The sequence below is a fragment of the Schistocerca americana genome, chromosome 4, assembly GCF_021461395.2.
Source record: "Schistocerca americana isolate TAMUIC-IGC-003095 chromosome 4, iqSchAmer2.1, whole genome shotgun sequence".
Taxonomy (NCBI): domain Eukaryota; kingdom Metazoa; phylum Arthropoda; class Insecta; order Orthoptera; family Acrididae; genus Schistocerca; species Schistocerca americana.
In genome coordinates, this window is record NC_060122.1 from 475,422,351 (window position 1) to 475,447,351 (window position 25,001).

Sequence of the window (25,001 nt, forward strand, 5' to 3'; positions counted from 1 at the left end):
ATGTGATTCGCGTTATCAGGCCCTCTCGTCCATCGGACCAAGATTCCACACATACTGTACCTTTTTTATACTATAATTAACAGATAAATATTTTAATATCACAGAGAGTATTAAAAGAATTGAGTGTCTCAAGCGGCAATGAGAATAAATAATATTTGTTGCGAACTGCAGCTGGTGACACTAACTCTGATAACAGTAAAGACAGTAATGTCAATAACAACAATGACAGTGGCAGATATGAGAATAATTTATAGGTGTTCAAGGCAGATATAGCGAGTTCTGAGAAAAGGAAATTTAAGAAGACTATGCCAGCTGAGAAAACTGGGAAAAGAGGAGAATATTGTTGGTAATGCGTTCGTACAGGAACAATGATAATCTGATCGTTTCTTTAGTAGATATTTCATTACCTCTCTTCTCAAGCCGAAGATGCTGTTTAGTTCGGTAATCCATTGCAGGAGGTTATTCCAGAGTTGAGTGCTACTGAGAAGAGCTTTGACGTAGTGGTTGAACGACCTTGTGGGACCGAAAGGATTTTGTGCTCATGGGAACTGGTGTTTTGCCATGTTGTTCAGATAAGGGTGTTTAGATCAAGGAGGGATATGAGGGTCAGCGTTAGTTGATAAGGGAGTAGAGAAGACAGAGGGTATGGAACTCTCTGCACTTGTTTGCACGCAGCCAGCATAGCTGTGCGTATGATGGTGAAATCAAATAGTAGAACGTCACGGATATAACGAACACAGGCATTCGTACCACTTCTTTCTTTTTCAGGTCAGTGTAGGGCATGGAGAGATACTGATGCCTTCTTGTACGTAGTGTGGTTAAAATAGTTAGCCGTCACGGTTGGAAGACGATCAGGTCCACCCGCTCTGCTGGCTGACACTCACAGCTTTCTTGTCAATCTGAAGTGAACTGCCACTGCAAAAGCTAGAGGAATGCATCTATCAATCACTGAAAATCATAGTTGATTACATAGTGAGAACCTTCGTAGCATGTGATAACTTTCACCAAGTAAAATGTCTTTGCCCAGCGACTGTGGAAAAAGTATTGATCTTTCTCATGATTTTAAGAACCAAAACATCATTGAAGATTGGTTAGTTTCGTAGGCAATGTAAACAGTAACCACAAAATCACTGAGCCTGGAGTTTTGATGTTGTAATATATATTAATTGCAGAACTACATTAATATATCTACTTTGTAATGTGTCCAAGATATTTATTTTGCGTCTTTAATACTTGAGATAATTAATCTATCACGGTTTCGTCTGATGACACGAAAACGTAAAAATGTACATATATATATATTTGAAGACACACAAAACATTTAAAAATGGCATGCAGAGAATGCATTTATCCTAAAAAGAAATGTTGTTAGCAAATTGGAGTTTGGTAGCTACTGGTTTCAGCTTTACTACAAATTTACGATATTATTGAAAAGGAAGAGGATGTAGGTGAAAAGGAGATGGGAAGTATGATACTGAGAGAATGATTAGACAGAACACTCTAAGACGTAAGTAAATGTAGGAATACGCGAGGCAATATTGACCCTTGTACTTTTCTTTGAAGATGGAGTGTAGCGTGTAGGGTTGTATGGAAGTGCAGCGTTTATGATAAAGAGTGCAGGCAAGCAGAGAGACAGGCTCTTGAATTGTCGTGCTGCAGATAAATGCTGTGGGTTATATGGGTATTTGGGATATTTAGTGAAGAAATACTGAATCGAACTGGGGAGAAATTAACTTTATGGCCTAGCTTCACTAAAAGGAAGAGATTTATTGATAAGGGGACAGCATGGGGATTAATAGTGGTCAGCATGCAGGACAGCATGGTCGAGGCAGACTAACGTTTAACTACAGTATACAGGTTCAAGTGGATGTAGCTTGTAGTAGTTATAGACAGAATATCGTGTAGCCTTCGTACTGTAGATCAGTACCACACTGAATAAAAAATCACCAAATTTTACATTCCTGACATATAAAATTTTCTTTTTGCAATTATGTAATAAATTTACTTTATGCTGAACAAAAATTCAAAAGGATCGTAGCTTGAAAAGTGGCTGTAAACTTGATGCGCTGGCTGGCATTGTCATGCAACTGATCATAGCTCAGGAAGGCTCCTAGCAAAGCACTTGCTTCTTGTCAGTGCTGTTACACTTAAAAACTTCTCAAGAAGTGCGTTAATCTACTATGTAGAAATAGAAGTGCTGAAGGGAACAAACTGAGTACTTATAGCACACAGCATGAAACGACTAGAAGATAATAACTAGTATTTTGTTTTTTTCCTATTTTTTGCAATAAAAGAATGCAAAAATCTAGAAACATGAATCAGAATTTTTAAGGCTTCTGATGAATTGGTGGACGATAGAAAATACGAAGAACCAAACACTTTTGTCTGCTGATACAAACGGCTCATATAGTCCCTCAGTATAAATGCAAACAAAGTAAAACAGAAAATAGTGTCAGTGGTAACTTAAATTAATGTAGACTATCTCATTGTGCATTTCGACCGTGATCCGACCACTCTGTTTGCATAAATTCCAATGGTGAATGCTGCTTCATCTGTATAACACTTCTAGTACGATCACAAATAATCGTTTATTGTAATAAATGAAGTGTACTATATTGCTTATGTTCACAGGATTAATTTATTGCGTTAACCGGTTTTCGGCTGACAAAGCCATCTTCAGATTTAATTAGATTGAAGCAACAAACACACGGTAAATGACATCTTTGACAGTGTGGTCGTAATTTAATTTAAAAGGTAAAAACATGAACAATGGACTGAAATAAAGGGAGAAAAAAACATTAACACTACACTCGAAAACCATGCCTAAATAACAGTTTACATTAAATAAACAAATTAAGTGAAACAAAATTACTTCTTGACGAGATAACTTCAAGAGGTATTAAACATGGAAAGTAAACAGAAGCCAGTTCATTCTATCTATCTATCTATCGCTTGAGCCTTGCCCACAGTTACGCAGGGTCAGCCATCATTAATCGAATTTGGCATGTTAATGTTTAAGGGGTGGTTGGACGCCTTTCCTGCCGCCACCTCGTACCGCCGGCACGGAATTAGTGTACCACAACTGTCTGTGTCGAGTGTAATCCATGGAATAGTGCGAATGTGTTCAGATGTCTGCGATTCGTGTAACTGAGGAGGAACATGGAGAACAGCCTGGTATTCACATAGCGGGATGTGGAAAATCACCTAAAAACCACATCCTGTCTGGTCAGAACACCAGCCCCCGTTGTTGCGAGGTGCTATGGGCTATGGCTTCGTATTGAAGGACGATAATGCTCCACCTCATAAAGCACGGGTGGTTGATGTTTTCTTGGAAACGGAAGGTGTTTGACGCTTGCCGTGATCTGCTCGCTCTCACGATTTGAGGCCCATAGAGCATGTATGACATGTACTAGGGAGTGAGGCTGCATCACGTCAGAATCTTTCAACCACTCTCCAAGACTTGACAGCAGCTCTGGAAGAAGAATAGGCCTTATTGTTTCATCATGAGATTGATGACATCATTCACAGCATGCTCCGTCGTTGTCAGACCCGTACTGCTGCCAGAGGTAGCCACACCCCGTACTGAGCACACTGAGTTGTGGGAATGTGTGCGCAAACCATGTAATTAGGAGAAAAAACGAAAGACGTTTTTGTGTACCGTTATGCATATTGTAGTCGTTTACGATCTGTGTTCTTTACATTGTTTCTACTTTACTACCACCTGTTTATCGTGTTTTGTGGCAAAATGAAAGCAGTCTTGCACAATTTCCGTCGTTGGTATAGTATTTGAAAACAAACAAACGAACCAGAAATAAAGAGAGGTCATCGGCTCCTAGGTTCTCTCCTACTCATTCGTTATGTTTGTTGCCCTAACTTGCAACCATTTCCATCGGTTCTCCTGCCATTTACTACATCATTTGTGTAATGCGAAAAAATACCGAACCGTAGTGTTGATAGAGCGCAATTCTAGTCACACAAAGAATTCGGAGTAGGTTAGTGTAAGCTGGACTGAAATCTGAAGCTGCCATGCGTTGTTTATCACTAACAGCATGCTACAAAGAACAGACACATGTATGGTGCAGTGCCAGAATAAACTGCGACTTTCACTTTTTGTGATTTTCAATGATGAGTCGAGATTCTACTTATGACGGTCAGATCCGTAGACAGCCTAGTGAAAAACCACGGGAAGCAGCTCCTCTCGGGACCCCCAGATTTCCACTCTTGGAGTCATAGTGTATCGAGCTATTGTCCGATAGGACTGAATTTGTGATTGTGTTAGGTAGGCAGAATTCGCACCAGTATGTGGACTACTGGTTCTTTGACTTGTTCCCTTCACGATCGGCGTCCCAAGGACGAAGTCAATTAGGGGTCTATGGATCCTTGACTGGCCTGCCTGTTCCCTTCATCTTTCACCCACACTGCTATCTGTGATGTGAAGGGAAGGCCTATACTTTCAGACCAGACTCCAGCCAGGAATCTTAATGAAATGACACAGCATTTGTTTCAGCCATGGCAAGAAAGTTCTGTGTTACATGTTTGCTTCCATGATACCACGAATACCAAAGATTATTTGTACCTGCGGGTATCATACCCGATACAAGTGTTTATTAATCGCACCAGTTCGGAAAGGAATGGAAGTTGAATGATTTAATACCCGTTATTTGATTAACATCTCCACAAAGTTTGACAAATATCTCCAAGGTGCTTCATGATGTAACAATTTCCATTGCCGTCAGTGTACATAGAGGGAGACAATTATTTGACTAGACGAAATAAAATCGTCATAGCTTCTGAACGGTTTACATTAAGAGGTTCAATCTGCACGGTTGATCGCGAGGCATGCTGGGAGCTAGTGTCGTTTGGTTTAGCAACTAAGACTACTTTCATTTGGATGGGTTCGTCAATAAGAAAAACTGGCATATTTGGGGGACTGAGAATTCGCATTTCTCTATCGAGAAATCTCTTAATCCTCAACGGGTAATTGTGTGGAATGCAATGCCCAGTCACGGAATAATCGGTGCGATTACCTTACCGTACCGAATGATACGTGAAGGTCTTGGAAGCTGATTTCATCCCCATTATCAAAAGTGACACTGATTTCAACGAGAGGTGGTTCACCCAAAACGGAGATCTACCCAATCGTCACAGGAGAGTTTTTGATGTACTGGAGGAGCACTCTGGAGACCACATTATGGCTTTGGTGTACCCAGAGACCACTGGCATGGGCCTCGATTGGCCGCCATAGTCTCCGGATCTGAACACATGTGATTACTTTTTGTGGCGCTATATTAAAGACAAAGTGTTTATCAATAACCCCAAAACCATCGCTGAGTTGGAAACAGCCATTCAGGAGGATTTTCGCGGGTCATGTAGAACTTCACTATAGGTCTGCGCCACCAATGGAAGTAGGCATATCGACCACGTCGTAACCTAAGTACGAATACCTGTAGTGACGTTTACATTTTCAATAAAGTGTGTGCACGCTGTAGTTTGTAACTAATTTTTTTTTTAAATATAGTTCAACAATTGTCATCCAGTACACTGTCAAAGAACATCATTGTGACTACCTACAGAAAGTTTAAACAACCACCTTTTTCAGCGTGGACTGCATGGAGACCTGTAGGAAGAGAGTCATTGAGGATCTGGAAGATACAGACAGTCATTAGGAGCCATGCTGCTCCCTTGCAGCGGCCAGGTTCAATAGGTTAGTCAGTTGGTGTTTCGTGATGCGTAAAGCCCGACCGAGGAGATCCTCTTCGAACCTCGCACGAACACTGAGAGCTATGTGGCATGTTGCATTGTGCTCCTGATGCTATTTGTCCGAAGAAAAACAAACTGCATGTGGGGGTGGGCATACGTATGATTGTGTTGATTCACGGTGCCTTCTAGAACGAAGTGATCACCCAGGTGTTGCGGCCACATGTAATAAGCGTTGCTTCACACAGTGGAAAATGGCAAAACAGAGGCACGCCAGCGACCGAGGCGTTGCGAAGTACACAGGCACAGATAGCCTTGCTGACAGCAGCAGTCTACCAGCAGGCAGACGCAAGGACGCACACAGACCGAGCGCCGAGCGAAGCCTGGAGAGTGGTGAGTAAGGGGAAGTGAGGCCAGCACACTAAGTTATGCTGCAATATACTGCGGAGTAATAACAAAAAGCTACCACCGAGGGGAAAAAAACGTCCTCCTCCCGGATGTAAATAGTGGAGAGCAGGCAGCAACAGACAGAAGCCATTAGGAAGCAGTTCGGATGTGAGGACGGACGTGGTCCGTGTCGGAATGTTGAGTCTTCGTAGGTGACGATTCCGGAAATCTGCCAGCTCTCAGGAGTCATCCATTCACCGACAGATGTAAACTTCAGCTCTGGAGGTTGGCCCGAGTTCGGTCGGCACCATGGCTAACTACAGCGAGAACTTCCAGCAGGACCGGCTGCAGCGCGGTCTTGGTCACAGGTGCCGCCGGGGAGTGACGCCCGGACTTCACGGCAACCCGGCCCCACGGCGCGTGGTCCGTCCATGACGGGACCTCACGGACATCCCGACTGACGGCTTCCCAGCTGCCGGTGCAGCAGGCGTCGGCAGCTGACCTCATGGCGACGCGGCTCCGTGGGCGTGCTCGTACTGGGGCGCTGAACGGTGACGAGTTCATCTCCATCCTGGACCCTTCGTAGGGTTTTGCAGGGTGTTTCCTTTCAGACAGTTTCCAGAGTCTATACTTTTACAAATAAACTCATAAAACTTTGTCAGCATCACCAGGAAGGATTCAGAATTCACACCCATTTCAGCGGAAGTTCGAAAACATAGCAAAATAATTTTTTTTGCGTGCGAAATTTCATCATTTTTTTCACTTACTAATGGCTGCATTTGTTGCTATAGGTACACTTTTCTTCATAAGTTAGAGAGATTCTTCGATGAACTTTGCACAGCATACGTACCATACTCACAGAAGTATGATACTCTAGAGTTTATTTAATTAATGAAAAAGCGAATGAACTCTTATATTTTAAACTTCATGTCTAGAAAAAACACAAATTTTATAGTTAATGACCTGAATTTTTATCAGATTTTTTAATAGATTTGGAAAATTTTAGAGTTTCATACACCTTTAAGTATGGTTTGTATGCTGTGCAAAATTAATGGAAGAATCTCTCTTACTTATGAAGAAAAGTGTACCTATAGCAACAAATGCTGCCATTAGTAAGTGAAAAAAATGATGAAATTTCACACATAAAAAAATTACTTCTTTATGTTTTGGAACTTCCAGTGCTATGAGTGTGAATTCTGAATCCTTCCTGGTCATGCTGACAAAGTCTTATGAATTTCTTTGTAAAAGGATAGACACTGGAAATTGAAATGTCCTGTGGTGCATCTCCTGCTCCAAGTCGGCCCGTTTGACGTCCTACCCGCCTTAACGCAATAAAATAAAATACATTTTGATTCTTGTCTCACTTTGTACTCATTGAATACCTAATTCATGATTTTAGAGGATACCTTATTAAGTTATGTGAGTAATTAGCTTATGTTCAGATTAGACAGCATGGCATCCACTTGCACTAAAGTTTTCGGAATCGATTAGATTTGATTAGAGATTAGATTAGATTTACTTTGTCCAATTGATACGTAGTGAGGAGGTCCTCCAGAATGTAGAACATGTCAGAAAAACAACAATACATGACAAATATTTACAACTCAAACAAATAAGCTAATGTACCATTCTACAGGTCCCAAGTGGCATGGTCGTAATTTTTTAATGAACGCTATATGAAAGAATCATTTTACAAATACTAATTTATTGAATTTAAAATATTTTTTAAATTTTATTTATAAGGTAATAAGCGTGTAATACAACTACTAAATACTTATTTACAATGAACACATTACTGCACTGAACTGGTGCAGAAGTTAGATTGTACTTACACACACACACACACACACACACACACACACACACTTATTTACAATGAACACATTACTGCACTGAAATTGTGTAGAAGTTATATTGTATATACACAAATCAGTTGGTTCTACTGAAAAATTCATCGATGGAGTAGAAGGAGTTGGCCACCAATAATCCCTTAGGCTTCTCTTAAACTGAATTTCATTGGTTTTTAAGGTTTTTATGGCTACTGGAAAGTTATTGAAAATGTGTGTTCCTGAATAATGCACAGCTTTTTGTACAAAACTGACTTTAAATCTTTGTGAAGATTATTCTTATTTCTAGTAATGATTCCGTGAATATGAGCTGTTGTTTAGAAAAAGTGATATATTTTTAATGACAAATTTCATTAAGGAATAAATATATTGGGAAGCAGTAGTTAGTATCCCTAGTTCCCTAAACAGGCTTCTGCAAGATGTTCTTGAGTTCACACCACATATAACTCTTACGGCACGTTTTTGTGCCCAGAAAACTTCAGCTTGGCTTGATGAATTGCCCCAAAAAATAATCCCATATGACATTATGGAATGAAAGTAAGCATAGTATTCCAGCATTTTCATTTTTATATCCTCTGTGTCTGACACAATTCGCATTGAAAATAGAGATTTGTTAAGACGCTTCAGCAGTTCTGTGGTGTGCTCCTCCCAGTTGATGGTTGCCATTTCCTGACCTTGTTCAAATGAAAGCGACAGGTTATTTGAATGTACGGCAGTGCACTGGATCGCCTGCGTGTTGACCGAGTGAGGAAATGATTAGCGGGCGGGCGCCCTGAAGCGCGCTGTAGTCCGCTACTCAGGCGACCGCTGCGAGTTCTCTCTGGCAGGCGGCGGGTCCCGTTATCGACTGCGCGGCTCACCGCGGCTGCCAGCGCTGAGCAGAGGCGCGAGGCGCGCAGTCAATATTTGCCCTGCCGAGGGGAGCGGGGGACCTGAAGGGAACGAAAGGGAAGCGAGGCAAAGGGACGCCAAGGGCGCGAAGGGCGGCCCCGGAGGCTGCGCGCCGCCCCGCAGGAGGAGGAGCAGGTGTCGCGGTCGCGTCCGGGCACAGAGCGTGGCCAGTCTGCCGTCTGCCCGCTCGTCCGGCTCACGCTTACACACCTGCTGGACAGGCGGCTCCTCAGCTACGTTGGAAACGACAACACCCAGAAAAAACGGGCAAAATGAAATCAAACGCAAAGGGCGTGCGAAGTGAATACCTTTTATTCTTGAATCAGAAACACACAAATTTACAGTAGCCATACACATCAATAAATATGTGTATATATACAGGGTGTTACAAAAAGGTACGGTCAAACTTTCAGAAAACGTTCCTCACACACAAATAAAGAAAAGATGTTATGTGGACATGTGTCGGGAAACACTTAATTTCCATGTTAGAGCTCATTTTAGTTTCGTCAGTATGTACTGTGCTTCCTCGATTCACCGCCAGTTGGCCCAATTGAAGGAAGGTAATGTTGACTTCGGTACTTGTGTTGACATGCAACTCATTGCTCTACAGTACTAGCATCAAGCACATCAGTACGTAGCATCAACAGGTTAGTGTTCATCACGAACGTGGTTTTGCAGTCAGTGCAATGTTTACAAATGCGGAGTTGGCAGATGCCCATTTGATGTATGGATTAGCACGGGGCAATAGCCGTGGCGCGGTAAGTTTGTATCGAGACAGATTTCCAGAACGAAGGTGTCCCGACAGGAAGACGTTCGAAGCAATTGATCGGCGTCTTAGGGAGCACGGAACATTCCAGCCTATGACTCGCGACTGGGGAAGACCTAGAACGACGAGGACACCTGCAATGGACGAGGCAATTCTTCGTGCAGTTGACGATAACCCTAACGTCAGCGTCAGAGAAGTTGCTGCTGTACAAGGTAACGTTGACCACGTCACTGTATGGAGAGTGCTATGGGAGAACCAGTTGTTTCCGCACCATGTACAGCGTGTGCAGGCACTATCAGCAGCTGACTGCCCTCCACGGGTACACTTCTGTGAATGGTTCATCCATCAATGTGTCAATCCTCATTTCAGTGCAAATGTTCTCTTTACGGATGAGGCTTCGTTCCAACGTGATCAAATTGTACATTTTCACAATCAACATGTGTGTGCTGACGAGAATCCGCACGCAGTTGTGCAATCACGTCATCAACACAGATTTTCTGAGAACGTTTGGGCAGGCATTGTTGGTGATGTCTTGAGTGGGCCCCATGTTCTTCCACCTACGCTCAATGGAGCACGTTATCATGATTTCATACAGGATACTCTACCTGTGCTGCTAGAACATGTGCCTTTACAAGTACGACACAACATGTGGTTCATGCACGATGGAGCTCCTGCACATTTCAGTCGAAGTGTTCGTACGCTTCTCAACAACAGATTCGGTGACCGATGGATTGGTAGAGGCGAACCAATTCCATGGCCTCCACGCTCTCCTGACCTCAACCCTCTTGAATTTCATTTATGGGGGCATTTGAAAGCTCTTGTCTACGCAACCCCGGTACCAAATGTAGAGATTCTTCGTGCTCGTATTGTGGACGGCTGTGATACGATACGCCATTCTCCAGGGCTGCATCAGCACATCAGGGATTCCATGCGACGGAGGGTGGATGCATGTATCCTCGCTAACGGAGGACATTTTGAACATTTCCTGTAACAAAGTGTTTGAAGTCACGCAGCTACGTTCTGTTGCTGTGAGTTTCCATTCCATGATTAATGTGATTTGAAGAGAAGTAATAAAATGAGCTCTAACATGGAAAGTAAGTGTTTCCGGACACATGTCCACATAACATATTTTCTTTCTTTGTGTGTGGAGAATGTTTCCCGAAAGTTTGGCCGTACCTTTTTGTAACACCCTGCATACACGTATTTATATTACATGTGCCCAGTACTTTGCAACCTCCAAGGCGCTCGGAGTGGCTTGCCGGGGATCAATCTTCGTGCAGGATGTAGGGCACAAAAGGCACTGGAGCATGTGGCTTGTGGTTTGTTCTTGTCCACAATCACAGGACGTATCTCCTGTTATGAAGCCCCATCTCTTCTGGTTGCCTCTGGATCGTCCAACTCCTGATCGTAATCTGATTAAAGATTTCCACACCAGCCAGGCCTCGTTGTGTCCAGGTGGTAGATCTTCAGCTTCTGGCGTCTGCAGGTGAGGCGTCGACTTCTTCCATGACTCCAGCCTTGCCTTCTCTGGTGAAATGGTGAGATTGTCGGATGTTTTCGGGAAGCTGTTTCGCGATCTCAGCCGTTGCTGTGGTGGATTATGTCCTTGCAGTGGATGGGCACTGTCCTGTTCCACTTTCAGTCTCTCCTAGTTGGCAGCCACTGTTCTGCGTATCCATCTACATCTACATCTAGATCCATACTTCGCAAGCCACCTGACGGTGTGTGGAGGAGGGTACCTTGAGTACCTCTATCGGTTCTCCCTTCCATTCCAGTCCCGCATCGTTCGTGGAAAGAAGGATTGTCGGTATGCTTCTGTGTGGGCTCTAAACTCTCTGATTTTATCCTCATGGTCTCTTCGCGAGATATACGTAGGAGGGAGCAATTTACTGCTTGACTCTTCGGTGAAGGTATGTTCTTGAAACTTCAACAAAAGCCCGTACCGAGCTACTAAGCGTCTCTCCTGCAGAGTCTTCCACTGAAGTTTATCTGTCATCTCCGTAACGCTTTCGCGAATACTAAATGATCCTGTAACGAAGCGCGCTGCTCTCCGTTGGATCTTCTCTATCTCTTCTATCAACCCTATCTGGTACGGATCCCACACTGCTGAGTAGTATTCAAGCAGTGGGCGAACAAGCGTACTGTAACCTACTTCCTTTGTTTTCGGATTGCACTTCCTTAGGATTTTCCCAATGAATCTCAGTCTGGCATCTGCTCTACCAACGATCAACTTTATATGATCATTCCATTTTAAATCACTTCTAATGCGTACTCCAAGATAATTTGTGGAATTAACTGCTTCCAGTTGCTGACCTCCATGGTGGTGCTATTTCAGCCAGCCAGTGGAGCTTATCATTTGGGGTAGGTCTTAAGCAGCCTGTGATCAACCTGCAGGTTTCGTTTAGAGCAATGTCTACTTGTCTGGCATGAGATGACCTGTACCAAACTGGAGAAGCATATTCAGGAGTAGAAAAGCATAGTGCCATTGCAGAACAGCGGGTAGTTTGTGAATGTGATCCACACTGTGTCCCCGCTAGTTTGCCAATTAGGTTGTTTTGAGCGGAGATTTTCATTATGGTGTTCTTGCAGTGTGTTTTGAATGTCAGAGTTCTATCGAGAGTGACTCTAAAGTATTTTTTAGGTGCGTTATGATGCTGGAGTTGGATGCCTGACCATGGAATATGTAGCTCACGATTAGCTTCACTGTTCCTTAAATGAAAGGCACACACTTGTGTCTTCGAAGGGTTTGGTCTGAGTTGGTTCCGATTGTAGTAGCTTGACAGTGTCCTAAGTGCTGTTGTCAGGTTTCTTTCCACTATTTCAAAGCATCAGCTCTGCGTAGCAAGGGCTAGGTCACCTGCATATAAGAATATCCTTGTGCCTGGGGTCAATGGCTGATCGTTGGTATACGTGTTGAAGAGAAGTGGAGCCAAGATAAGACTTGCAATCGGGCGTACCCTGGGCGTCAGGTTTCTCTGGCGGCTGATCCTTTCACACCAGAAACATCATCTTGGTCCTTTTCAGGGCCACAGTTGACCATCATATCGATGAATATAGAAGTGAATACCGGTAACAAGTGATAACCAACAATAAACCGCACGGGGGTCCCTACGATGCAGCTGTGGAGAGAGTACATCATCTGATCATAGGTGTCCGCACACGAGTACGTGACGTGGAAACGACCATTACATGTCAATAGAGCTGGGTTCCCAGTATAAGAGGAGGCGCGTATTGTGTTGTTAGTAGAGACAACAAGTCGATTACGAGAGTTCAGTAACTTCGAACGTGAATTCGTCATTGGATCTCACCAAAGAAACGAATACGTAAGGGACATTTAACCCTGGAATGGTACCCTTCGTCGATGCGACGGACATGCATGAATGTTTACTGTACTGAGCCACGCTACCGCTGCATAGCGTCGTGCGCGATCAGCTATGCTTCGAGTGATTAGTAGTCTACGTAACCTAGGCACTTTATTTACTTTATTTACTACTCTTCAGTTCACGAACATGCATGGTGAGGAGCTCCTGAAGAATACGTATTTCTTTTTGTTTCTAAACCTCTATATAGTAATGTGTTACCTTTATTCTTAAAGTATTACTCTGATTGTTACAGTGGAATCTATTGTAATGCTTATTGTTACATAGTTATATTGTTCTTTACTTACACATTTTCAAGTGATTGTTGCCCAAAAGACAGAAGGAATTTAATTGTTTGCTCTTACATTAATAAACATCGAACCAAACCTACTTCTGCAATAGTTCTTTACCTATATTCCCATACTAGTCCTCGTTTGAACCCTACTTATTTTGAAATTTTGATATGTTATTGATTGTAAACGAGTATTACATACATTCCATGGCTCAAATCTACATAAACTGCTGTTATTGTTGATTATACACATGAAAAGTGGTGGTGTTCATTCGAATCGACGAATAGGTAGCAGTGATCGTCAAAAATTCTTGGGTAGCAAATGGTTCAAATGGATCTGAGCACTATGGGACTTAACTTATAAGGTCATCAGTCCCCTAGAACTTAGAACTAATTAAACCTAACTAACCTAAGGACATCACACACATCCATGCCCGAGGCAGGATTCGAACCTGCGACCGTAGCGGTCACGCGGTTCCAAACTGAAGCGCTTAGAACCGCACGGCCACACCGGCCGGCTCTTGGGTAGCATTCCAGGTTTAAACAGCTCTGAAAACTTAAACTGAAAATTAAAAAAAGACAGAAAAACCCTCCAGAAAGTAAAAAAAAATATCTACTGTCCTTCTAAGTTAATATAAGTATTAATATTTTGATCCAAGCGTCATAGCCGGCCGTTGTGGCTGAGGGTTCTGGGCGCTTCAGTCTGGAACGCGCTACCGCTACGGTCGCAGGTTCGGATCCTGCCTCGGGCATGGATGTGTGTGATGTCCTTAGGTTAGTTAGGTTTAAGTAGTTCTAAGTTCTAGGGGACTGATGACCTCAGATGTTAAGTCCGCTAGTGCTCAGAACCATTTCAACCAAGCGTCATAGCGTCGGTAGCCGCTAAGTAAATAAATAAAAAAGAAGAACAGCAGCTACCCTTTCTGGAACGCCACAGTTTCATTGTTGTTTGGTGCAAGTCTCTTCTGTTTGGCATCATCTCTTCCAGGACAGCGCGTCCCGCATCCACACCTAAAATAGCGACGCTATAATTACTTATTATATAAAATATGGAAAGCAATCCGTCTTTAATTAGCCTAAAATTGTTACAGAATAGAGTTAGCTATTTATTTTATATCATTATTTCTACATAATTGCGTTCGTACTTAGTTTCACGCATTGACCTATCTTACGAGGCCTATGTCTTGCAGCGCTCTGATGGTAGCGTACTGGCTGACGCCTCATTAAACAGCCAGCACGAGTCTTGTGGTACGTGGTATGCGGCGCGCGGGGCGTGGCCAAGTGAAGCGACCCGAACGGGCAGTCGCGTGAGGGCAGGCGTCGTTGACGGTTGTGTCTTATATTGCGAATTTTTCGAAATACCTTAATTAAGACTTAGACTCAATGCTCTGATATGTTGCCTAGCTAGCTGACTTATATTTAAATTTCGTACTTTATCATTTTTAGATGTATTCTGTTTTTATTATATTTACTTAGCGGTCCCCCGATGGGACGACTCTTTGATCAAAGTACTGCTACTTACATTAAACTTAAAGGAGCAATACAAATTTTTTTAATTTTTGGAGGTTTTTGAGTCATGTCTTTTTTTAAATTTTTGTTTACGTTTTATCTGGCGCTTTTTAAACTTAATATTTTACTAGCAGACACGAGACGATCGGCGCTCTGTCCCCACATTCACACAAGCACTTTTCGGGACGAAACACGAAATTTCGACCGAAGATCTTTTTCACTTAAGCGATTTACGTGATTATTTTTTAATTTCACACACTTACACACACACGTGTAGATTATTCCCTTTTCAGACAGCGATTGAACTTGAGTAGTCATGACTTCTTCTTTCTTCCCAAATTCTCTTTTATCCGAACTAATTAGGACCGGACCTTGTTCGGGATACAGTGACGAGTTTCTAGAAGTATACCGATAAGTATGTACACCATGGTAACAACTGGGAACAAGTGTGGGAACAATGGCTCACTCTCACTCCCTGCCCCTGTTGTTCTGCGTTGTTGAGACGTTTGTAGTGTCTGCTGTCAGTGAACTGCGAGTTGGCTTACAAAGCGCTTGGTTATGTTAGTTATCGATCGCTGGCACGCGTAACAGTTTTAGTATATTCGTTCAGGTGTAGTGCTGCACGTATTTTCGTCAAGAGTAAACGGAAACGTACAACGTTAACTCTCAAAGATAAAATGAATGCTTTGAAACGGTTAGACAATGGTGAGAATGTATCTAAACTGGCAACCGAATTGGGTGTTGGTAAAGCAACCATTTGAAATTGGAAGAAGAACCGAGTGAAGCTTGAACGGTCCTGTGCAACGTCTTCGGGAAAAAACACTCGAAATTCGGCATACTTTGAATCAGTCCCGGTACGACAAAGTGGATGAAGCTCTTTTCCTTTGGTTTACGCAGGAAAGAGAAAGGGGAACTCCTATGAGTGGAGCACTGGTTGAGGAGAAGCTGTTTACCTGAACAAGTTAGTGCGAGTACAGGTTGGTTGGACAGATTCAAAAAACATCATGCAATCCATCAGCTAACGATTACTGGAGAGAAGCTTTCTTCTGACCAGCATGCAGTGAAGAAATACTTGGGTGAGTTTGAAAAATGATAAGAGAGGGAAAGTATTCTTCCCAACAAATTTATAACGCTAACGAGAGAAACTGGCCTTAATTTTAGGGCATTGCCAACAAAAAGCCTGCATCTACATCTACACCTGATTGATTACTCTGCTAATCACAATAAAGTGCCTGGCAGAGAGTTCAATGAACCACCTTCAAGCTGTCTCTCTACCGTTCGACTCTCGAACGGCACGCGGGAAAAACGAGCACTTAAATTTTTCTGTGCGACCCCTGATTTCCCTTATTTTATCGTGATGATCATTTATCCCTATGTAGGTGGGTGCCAACAGCATGTTTTCGCAATCGGAGGAGGAAACTGGTGATTGAAATTTCATGAGAAGTTCACTTTGTTTTACTGATTGCCTTTCTAATTCATGTATCATGTCTGTGACACTATCTCCCCTATTTCGCGATAATACAAAACGAGCTGCCCTTCTTTGTACTTTATCGATGTCATCCGTCAGTCCCACCTGATGCGGATCCCACACCGCACAGCAATACTCCAGAATAGGGAGGACAAGCGTTGTGTAAGCAGTCTCTTTAGTAGACCTGTTGCACCTTCTAAGTGTTCTGCCAATGAATCACAGTCTTTGGTTTGATGTACCCATAACATTATCTATTTGATCGCTCCAATTTAGGTTATTGGCATCAGAAGCAGGAGACCGTGCTCCTGCTTTTAAAATGTGCAGAAATCCTGTTATTTTATTAGCGTGCACAACATGAAGTCCCTGACCGTATATTATCGCAACCAGAAAAAAAGCATGGCTGGATGGATGGTAAGCTGTCCAAAGAATGGTTTCACGGCCAGTTTGTTCCCTCTGTTCGACGGTTTTCTATGGAAAATCATATGTCCCCTTGCAATCCTTTTGATTGATACCGCGTCATCTCACCCCAGCACTGAGAAATTACGTGATGGAGAAATTGTGGCGAAGTTTTAGCCGCCGAATGTTACAGCACTTCTACAGCCGATGTACCAGGGCGTACTGCAAACATTAAAACTGAATTACAGAAAACAATTTTTAAGAATGTTTATCCAAGATGATAGCATTCCTTTAGTGAACAAAATAAAAAAGACCAATGGAATGATGTTGTTTAATGGGCCGGTGAGCCATGGCAGAATATTTCGGAAAATACTCTGAGAAAATCGTAGAGAAAACTGTGGACATCTCTTGAATTTCAGGACAACCTAGTTGAAAATGAAGAGGAAAATCTACTACAAATGGTACAGGCACTCCCTGAATGTGAAGAAGCTAGTGAAGGAGACGTAGATGAGTGGATGGCAGTGAATGGGGCATATGTGGAGAGCCTTACTGACACTGGTTTAGTTGCTGCTGTGACTCAAGACCAGGAAGAAGTGGACTGCTGTGACTGAAGTGACAATGAGCCTAAAAGTGACAATGGAGAGCTGGTGCCACACAGTGAGGCAGCAGAAGCCCCTGACCTCGCGCTACGTTATCTGGAGCAACAGCCCACTGCTACACCTGCTGATTTGTTGTTTATGAGAAGATGGCGCAACTATTCGTCATATAACAGACTGTCTTAATTACGCCAAAAACAATGACTGAGGTTTTGTCATCCAAAAAGTAGGGACAAAATGTCGGCTGTAGTGCGGCTGGTCCCGGCGGAGGTTCGAGTCCTCCCTCGGGCATGGGTGAGTGTGTTTGTCCTTAGGATAATTTAGTTTAAGTAGTGTGTAAGCTTAGGGACTGATGACCTTAGCATTTAAGTCCCATAAGATTTCACACACATTTGAACATTCTGTCCGCTGTATTTTAGTAAGTTTGACAGCTGTTCTTTATTGTTATGCATTGTTTAAACCTAATGTTTGCTCGCCAGTTTTTCTAATACATGTTTACTGTACTGTGTAAATTAAAATAGTGTGTATATACAGCAGTTTACCGCACAGTTATCCATACATAGACTAACATTTTTCATGTTCGGATTAACGATCGTTCGGATTACCAGGGTTCGGATTAGCGGGACTCAGCCGTATATATATATATATATATATATATATATATATATATATACTAGAACATAGTATATATATATATATATATATATATATATATATATATATATATATATATATATATATATACGGCTGAGTCCCGCTAATCCGAACCCTGGTAATCCGAACGATCGTTAATCCGAACATGAAAAATGTTAGTCTATGTATGGATAGCTGTGCTGTATATACACACTATTTTAATTTACACAGTACAGTAAACATGTATTAGAAAAACTGGCGAGCAAACATTAGGTTTAAACAATGCATAACAATAAAGAACAGCTGTCAAACTTACTAAAATACAGCGGACAGAATGTTCAAATGTGTGTGAAATCTTATGGGACTTAACTGCTAAGGTCATCAGTCCCTAAGCTTACACACTACTTAAACTAAATTATCCTAAGGACAAACACACTCACCCATGCCCGAGGGAGGACTCGAACCTCCGCACTTATATATATATATATATATATATATATATATATATATATATATATTAAAACATAGTATATAGATATTATGTTTTAGTATATATTTAACTAATTTAGATCAGATAAACAACAAACTGTGGCGATAATTCTAAATCAATTGCTCTCTTGCACCAGGCCGTCTAAACTACTAAGCCAAAATCGTTTGTTTCAAATGGCTCTGAGCACTATGGCACTTAAATTCTGAGGTCATAAGTCCCCTAGAACTTAGAACTACTTAAACCTAACTAACCTAAGGACATCACACATCCATGCTCGAGGCATGATTCGAACCTGCGACCGTAGAGGTCACACGGTTCTAGACTGAAGCGCCTAAAATCGCTCGGTCACAGCGGCCGGCGCAAAATCGTTTGAAGAAGACAAATTCAAAACACACAAGTCCATTTTTGACTGAAAAGGAGTTGAGCTCACAATACAGTTCTTTATACCAGTACGCATTATTTGCGGTGCAATTCGTATGAAGAAAATTAAGGCAGTTGCAAAACATCACTTTTTCGGGACCTGTGATGTTTTGCTACTATATCTATCGAAACGAAGTCAGAGGCAGAAGAGCACACGTCACTGCATTCATATACCTCCGTTGCTACAGGGATTTTTGTCTCTTGGCATCCTTGAAAAAAGAAAAAGAAGATACTGTGTGCGCTGCAGAACAGTGAACTGATATTTCAAAGTCAGCGTCTTTAACTAATGCTACTTAGGTTGCAATTAATGAAGATATGGTCAGGGATTACAAAACACTCTTTGGAGAAAGATCCCAAAACTGTTGATAGAAGTTCCAAGGACAGAAAAATGTGTGCTGTAACTTCTTAGCAAATAATAGAATATACAGGTACTAATATGACTACATCAACGATGGCCAGAAATATACTAACTCAGGTTTTCAAGTTCAAGAACATTGAACTTCACAAGAACTGCCCTAATAATGCCTATAAGGAAGAAATGCCACTGAAAGTGCCAAATGCGAGAGACATAATGAAGTATATGAACAGTATCCCTAGCGAGTGTAGATCACCGTATCAAGAACTGACAAAGAATTACGGAAACCTTACTAAAGATAAAACAGGAAGTGGCAATGAAGTTTGGGGCACTGACACAATGTTTTAATGTATTTTTCTCAGAATCTTTGCTTTTCTATTTCAAAGGGTCGTTATCTTTCCTAATAAATATGGGGAGTTGCAAAATGATATATGTCCTCGTTATTTATATGTTTTGACAGAAGAAGTCACACAACCCTTCTGGGAGTCATTTCTAACACCACCAAAAATTCATACGTCTATGTTCATTTAATAACGAAATAACTAAAAAAACCTGTTTCTCAAAACTGAGTTCGTTGGGCATGTGCTGTTTTGCGTATGACTTCTTCATTTAATTTACCACTGAAATGTAGACCTCAAAACGAACTACAAAATGTCTGCGAAACCATATCTTTATCTTTCACAATTGAGTCACAGTCACGCTTCTGCGCTGTAGATGCTGAAACGGGCGACTTCTAAAGCCAAAACTCATCATTGCTGGCCAACAGTAACGTATGTTTTCACAGACTTTTATTGAGATCATTTTGAGATCTGCGATCTGGTACACCGTAACTTGACGTAGCTCTCATGTGCTTCGTAGCGTATACCAAGAGTGCGCCTTGGCAGAAAAAATTTTTACTTCATGTAGCTGATGAAATTTAAAAGGCAGAACAGACTTTCATGGAACGTAGCTAAGAACTATTCCGATTAAACCAGCTTTCAAATTAAAAAAAAAAAACTATATTAAAATCGGACCTTTCATTTGGGAACCACGAAGCCACAGACAGATACACAGGTACACTTCAAAAGGCAAAAATCATCATTGTTAGTCAACAGTAAAATACTAACACACGACTCGTGGACTTTTATTTAGATTTTTTTGATATCTGCAATCTGGTAGTATATAACTTGATGTACATTCGTGGACAAAACGAGCGAGACCCCTCGCCTTTTCGTTATGCTGATCCGCACAGATTTAAAGTCTGCTACACACTATGCAGGTAAGGCGACGAAGTGCTACCAATATACTATGCACAGGCGTGAAATTGACAAACTATCCGAACTTTGTCAGACTGTTTTCAGTCATGTGTAAGACTACATTAATGTTGATTAGTATGTTAAAGACAACACGTAAATGTAAGAAATAAATGAAAGAAGAAACGCTGATTAGTATGAACTGCACCAATAAAAATGAATTTCAGCTTATCGAGATAACATAACTGTTTTAGTCAGACAAAGTACTCCAGATCGTTACGAATTAGCAAAATATTATTCGCATCCGGCCGCGAAACGGTCTGTGTCAACGTTCGGATTACCGTTGCTGACCTACCATGAAACTACATCTACATCTACATCTATACTCCGCGAGCCACCTTACGGTGTGTGGCGGAGGGTACTTATTGTACCACTATCTGATCCCCCCTTCCCTGTTCCATTCACGAATTGTGCGTGGGAAGAACGACTGCTTGTAAGTCTCCGTATTTGCTCTAATTTCTCGGATCTTTTCGTTGTGATCATTACGCGAGATATATGTGGGCGGTAGTAATATGTTGCCCATCTCTTCCCGGAATGTGCTCTCTCGTAATTTCGATAATAAACCTCTCCGTATTGCGTAACGCCTTTCTTGAAGTGTCCGCCACTGGAGCTTGTTCAGCATCTCCGTAACGCTCTCGCGCTGACTAAATGTTCCCATGACGAATCGCGCTGCTTTTCGCTGGATCATGTCTATCTCTTCTATTAATCCAACCTGGTAAGGGTCCCATACTGATGAGCAATACTCAAGAATCGGACGAACAAGCGTTTTGTAAGCTACTTCTTTCGTCGATGAGTCACATTTTCTTAGAATTCTTCCTATGAATCTCAACCTGGCGCCTGCTTTTCCCACTATTTGTTTTATGTGATCATTCCACTTCAGATCGCTCCGGATAGTAACTCCTAAGTATTTTACGGTCGTTACCGCTTCCAATGATTTACCACCTATGGCATAATCGTACTGGAATGGATTTCTGCCCCTATGTATGCGCATTATATTACATTTATCTACGTTTAGGGAAAGCTGCCAGCTGTCGCACCATGCATTAATCCTCTGCAGGTCCTCCTGGAGTACGTACGAGTCTTCTGATGTTGCTACTTTCTTGTAGACAACCGTGTCATCTGCAAATAGCCTCACGGAGCTACCGATGTTGTCAACTAAGTCATTTATGTATATTGTAAGCAATAAAGGTCCTATCACCCTTCCCTGCGGTACTCCCGAAATTACCTCTACATCTGCAGATTTTGAAACGTTAAGAATGACATGTTGTGTTCTTTCTTCTAGGAAATCCTGAATCCAATCACAAACCTGGTCCGATATTCCGTAAGCTCGTATTTTTTTCACTAAACGTAAGTGCGGAACCGTATCAAATGCCTTCCTGAAGTCCAGGAATACGGCATCAATCTGCTCGCCAGTGTCTACGGCACTGTGAATTTCTTGGGCAAATAGGGCGAGCTGAGTTTCACATGATCTCTGTTTGCGGAATCCATGTTGGTTATGATGAAGGAGATTTGTATTATCTAAGAACGTCATAATACGAGAACACAAAACATGTTCCATTATTCTACAACAGATTGACGTAAGCGAAATAGGCCTATAATTATTCGCATCTGATTTATGACCCTTCTTGAAAATGGGAACGACCTGCGCTTTCTTCCAGTCGCTAGGTACTTTACGTTCTTCCAGCGATCTACGATAAATTGCTGATAGAAAGGGGGCAAGTTCTTTAACATAATCACTGTAGAATCTTAAGGGTATCTCGTCTGGTCCGGATGCTTTTCCGCTACTAAGTGATAGCAGTTGTTTTTCAATTCCGATATCGTTTATTTCAATATTTTCCATTTTGGCGTCCGTGCGACGGCTGAAGTCAGGGACCGTGTTACGATTTTCCGCAGTGAAACAGTTTCGGAACACTGAATTCAGTATTTCTGCCTTTCTTCGGTCGTCCTCTGTTTCGGTGCCATCGTGGTCAACGAGTGACTGAATAGGGGATTTAGATCCGCTTACCGATTTTACATATGACCAAAACTTTTTAGGGTTCTTGTTTAGATTGTTTGCCAATGTTTTATGTTCGAATTCGTTGAATGCTTCTCTCATTGCTCTCTTTACGCTCTTTTTCGCTTCGTTCAGCTTTTCCTTATCAGCTATGATTCGACTACTCTTAAACCTATGATGAAGCTTTCTTTGTTTCCGTAGTACCTTTCGTACATGATTGTTATACCACGGTGGATCTTTCCCCTCGCTTTGGACCTTAGTCGGTACGAACTTATCTAAGGCGTACTGGACGATGTTTCTGAATTTTTTCCATTTTTGTTCCACATCCTCTTCCTCAGAAATGAACGTTTGATGGTGGTCACTCAGATATTCTGCGATTTGTGCCCTATCACTCTTGTTAAGCAAATATATTTTCCTTCCTTTCTTGGCATTTCTTATTACACTTGTAGTCATTGATGCAACCACTGACTTATGATCACTGATACCCTCTTCTACATTCACAGAGTCGAAAAGTTCCGGTCTATTTGTTGCTATGAGGTCTAAAACGTTAGCTTCACGAGTTGGTTCTCTAACTATCTGCTCGAAGTAATTCTCGGACAAGGCAGTCAGGATAATGTCACAAGAGTCTCTGTCCCTGGCTCCAGTTCTGATTGTGTGACTATCCCATTCTATACCTGGTAGATTGAAGTCTCCCCCTATTACAATAGTATGATCACGAAACTTCTTCACGACGTTCTGCAGGTTCTCTCTGAGGCGCTCAACTACTACGGTTGCTGATGCAGGTGGTCTATAGAAGCATCCGACTATCATATCTGACCCACCTTTGATACTTAACTTAACCCAGATTATTTCATATTCGCATTCGCTAATAACTTCACTGGATATTATTGAATTCTTTACTGCTATAAATACTCCTCCACCATTGGCGTTTATCCTATCCTTGCGGTATATATTCCATTCTGTGTCTAGGATTTCGTTACTGTTCTCTTCCGGTTTTAACCAACTTTCCGTTCCTAATACTATATGCGCACTATTTCCTTCAATAAGAGATACTAATTCAGGAACCTTGCCCTGGATACTCCTGCAGTTTACCAATATTACGTTAACTTTTCCTGTTTTTGGTCTCTGAGGACGGACGTTCTTTATCAACGATGATAATGTCCTCTCTGGTAAGCCGTCAGGTATTTTATCGTTTCGCCCAAGGGGGGGTCCCTCTAACCTAAAAAACCCCCGTGTGCACGCCACACGTACTCTGCTACCCTAGTAGCTGCTTCCGGTGTGTAGTGCACGCCTGACCTGTCTAGGGGGGCCCTACAGTTCTCCACCCAATAACGGAGGTCGATGAATTTGCAACCATTATAGTCGCAGAGTCGTCTGAGCCTTTGGTTTAGACCCTCCACACGGCTCCAAACCAGAGGACAGCGATCGACTCTGGGCACTATGCTGCAGATATTAAGCTCAGCTTGCACTCCGCGTGCGATGCTGGTTGTCTTCACCAAATCAGCCAGCCGCCGGAAGGAACCAAGGATGGCCTCAGAACCCAAGCGGCAGGCGTCATTCGTGCCGACATGTGCTACTATCTGCAGCCGGTCACACCCAGTGCGTTCAATAGCTGCCGGAAGGGCCTCCTCCACATTACGGACGAGACCCCCCGGCAAGCACACCGAGTGCACACTGGCATTCTTCCCCGACCTACCCGCTATTTTCCTGAGGGGCTCTATAACCCGCCTAACGTTGGAGCTCCCTATAACTAATAGGCCCGCCCTCTGTGACTGTCGGGACCTTGCCGGAGAATCGGCCACTGGCCCAACAGGCGAGGCATCCTGTGGTGGCTCGGAAACGATGTCATCACCACTAGGAAGCACCCCGTACCTGTTGGAAAGGGGTAAGGCAACTGCCACGCGGCCAGATCCCACCTTCGCCTTTCGGCCAGGCACGCGCGAGCCCACCACTGTCCGCCATTCACCCTGGAGTGATGGCTGACCGGTAAGATGCTCACTGCCGGAAGACGCAGCGACATCAGGGGTTCCATGTGATTCCAAGGCCACCGAAGTAGGCATAGGTCTCACCACAGTTGCCCCAACGCCACTACGAGCCGACGCCTGCGCCTCGAGCTCGATGAGCCTAACAGACAAAGCCTCCACCTGCCCCCGAAGAGTGGCCAATTCTCCTTGCGTCCGCTCACAACAACCACAGTCCCTACACATGACTATGTTTACCCTACTCTATACGGTGACAAATTCCCAAGATAATCTTCTGATGAGCTACTCTGATAATCAAGAAACAGTCACTGAAATACGAGACGCGAAAACTACGCTAGGTTTTCCCAGAAAAACTATTTAAAAGCTAAGCGCAGCAAATAAGTACAAAAACGCTTTATACAAACAGTACTCGCTGCTACTGGTGCTCTCGCTCTGGCTGTCACAAGACAACTGCTGATTCAAGTGACTAGTGGCTAACGGCCGCGAAACAAACAAAAGACGGTTTTAGGGCGCTTTCTGTTCTAAACGATCAAGAAAACACTAAGAAATCTAACACGAAAACTACGTAAAGTTTTATCAAGAACTGTTAGTTACTATGCAGAGCAGATAAACACAAATAGAATCCCTT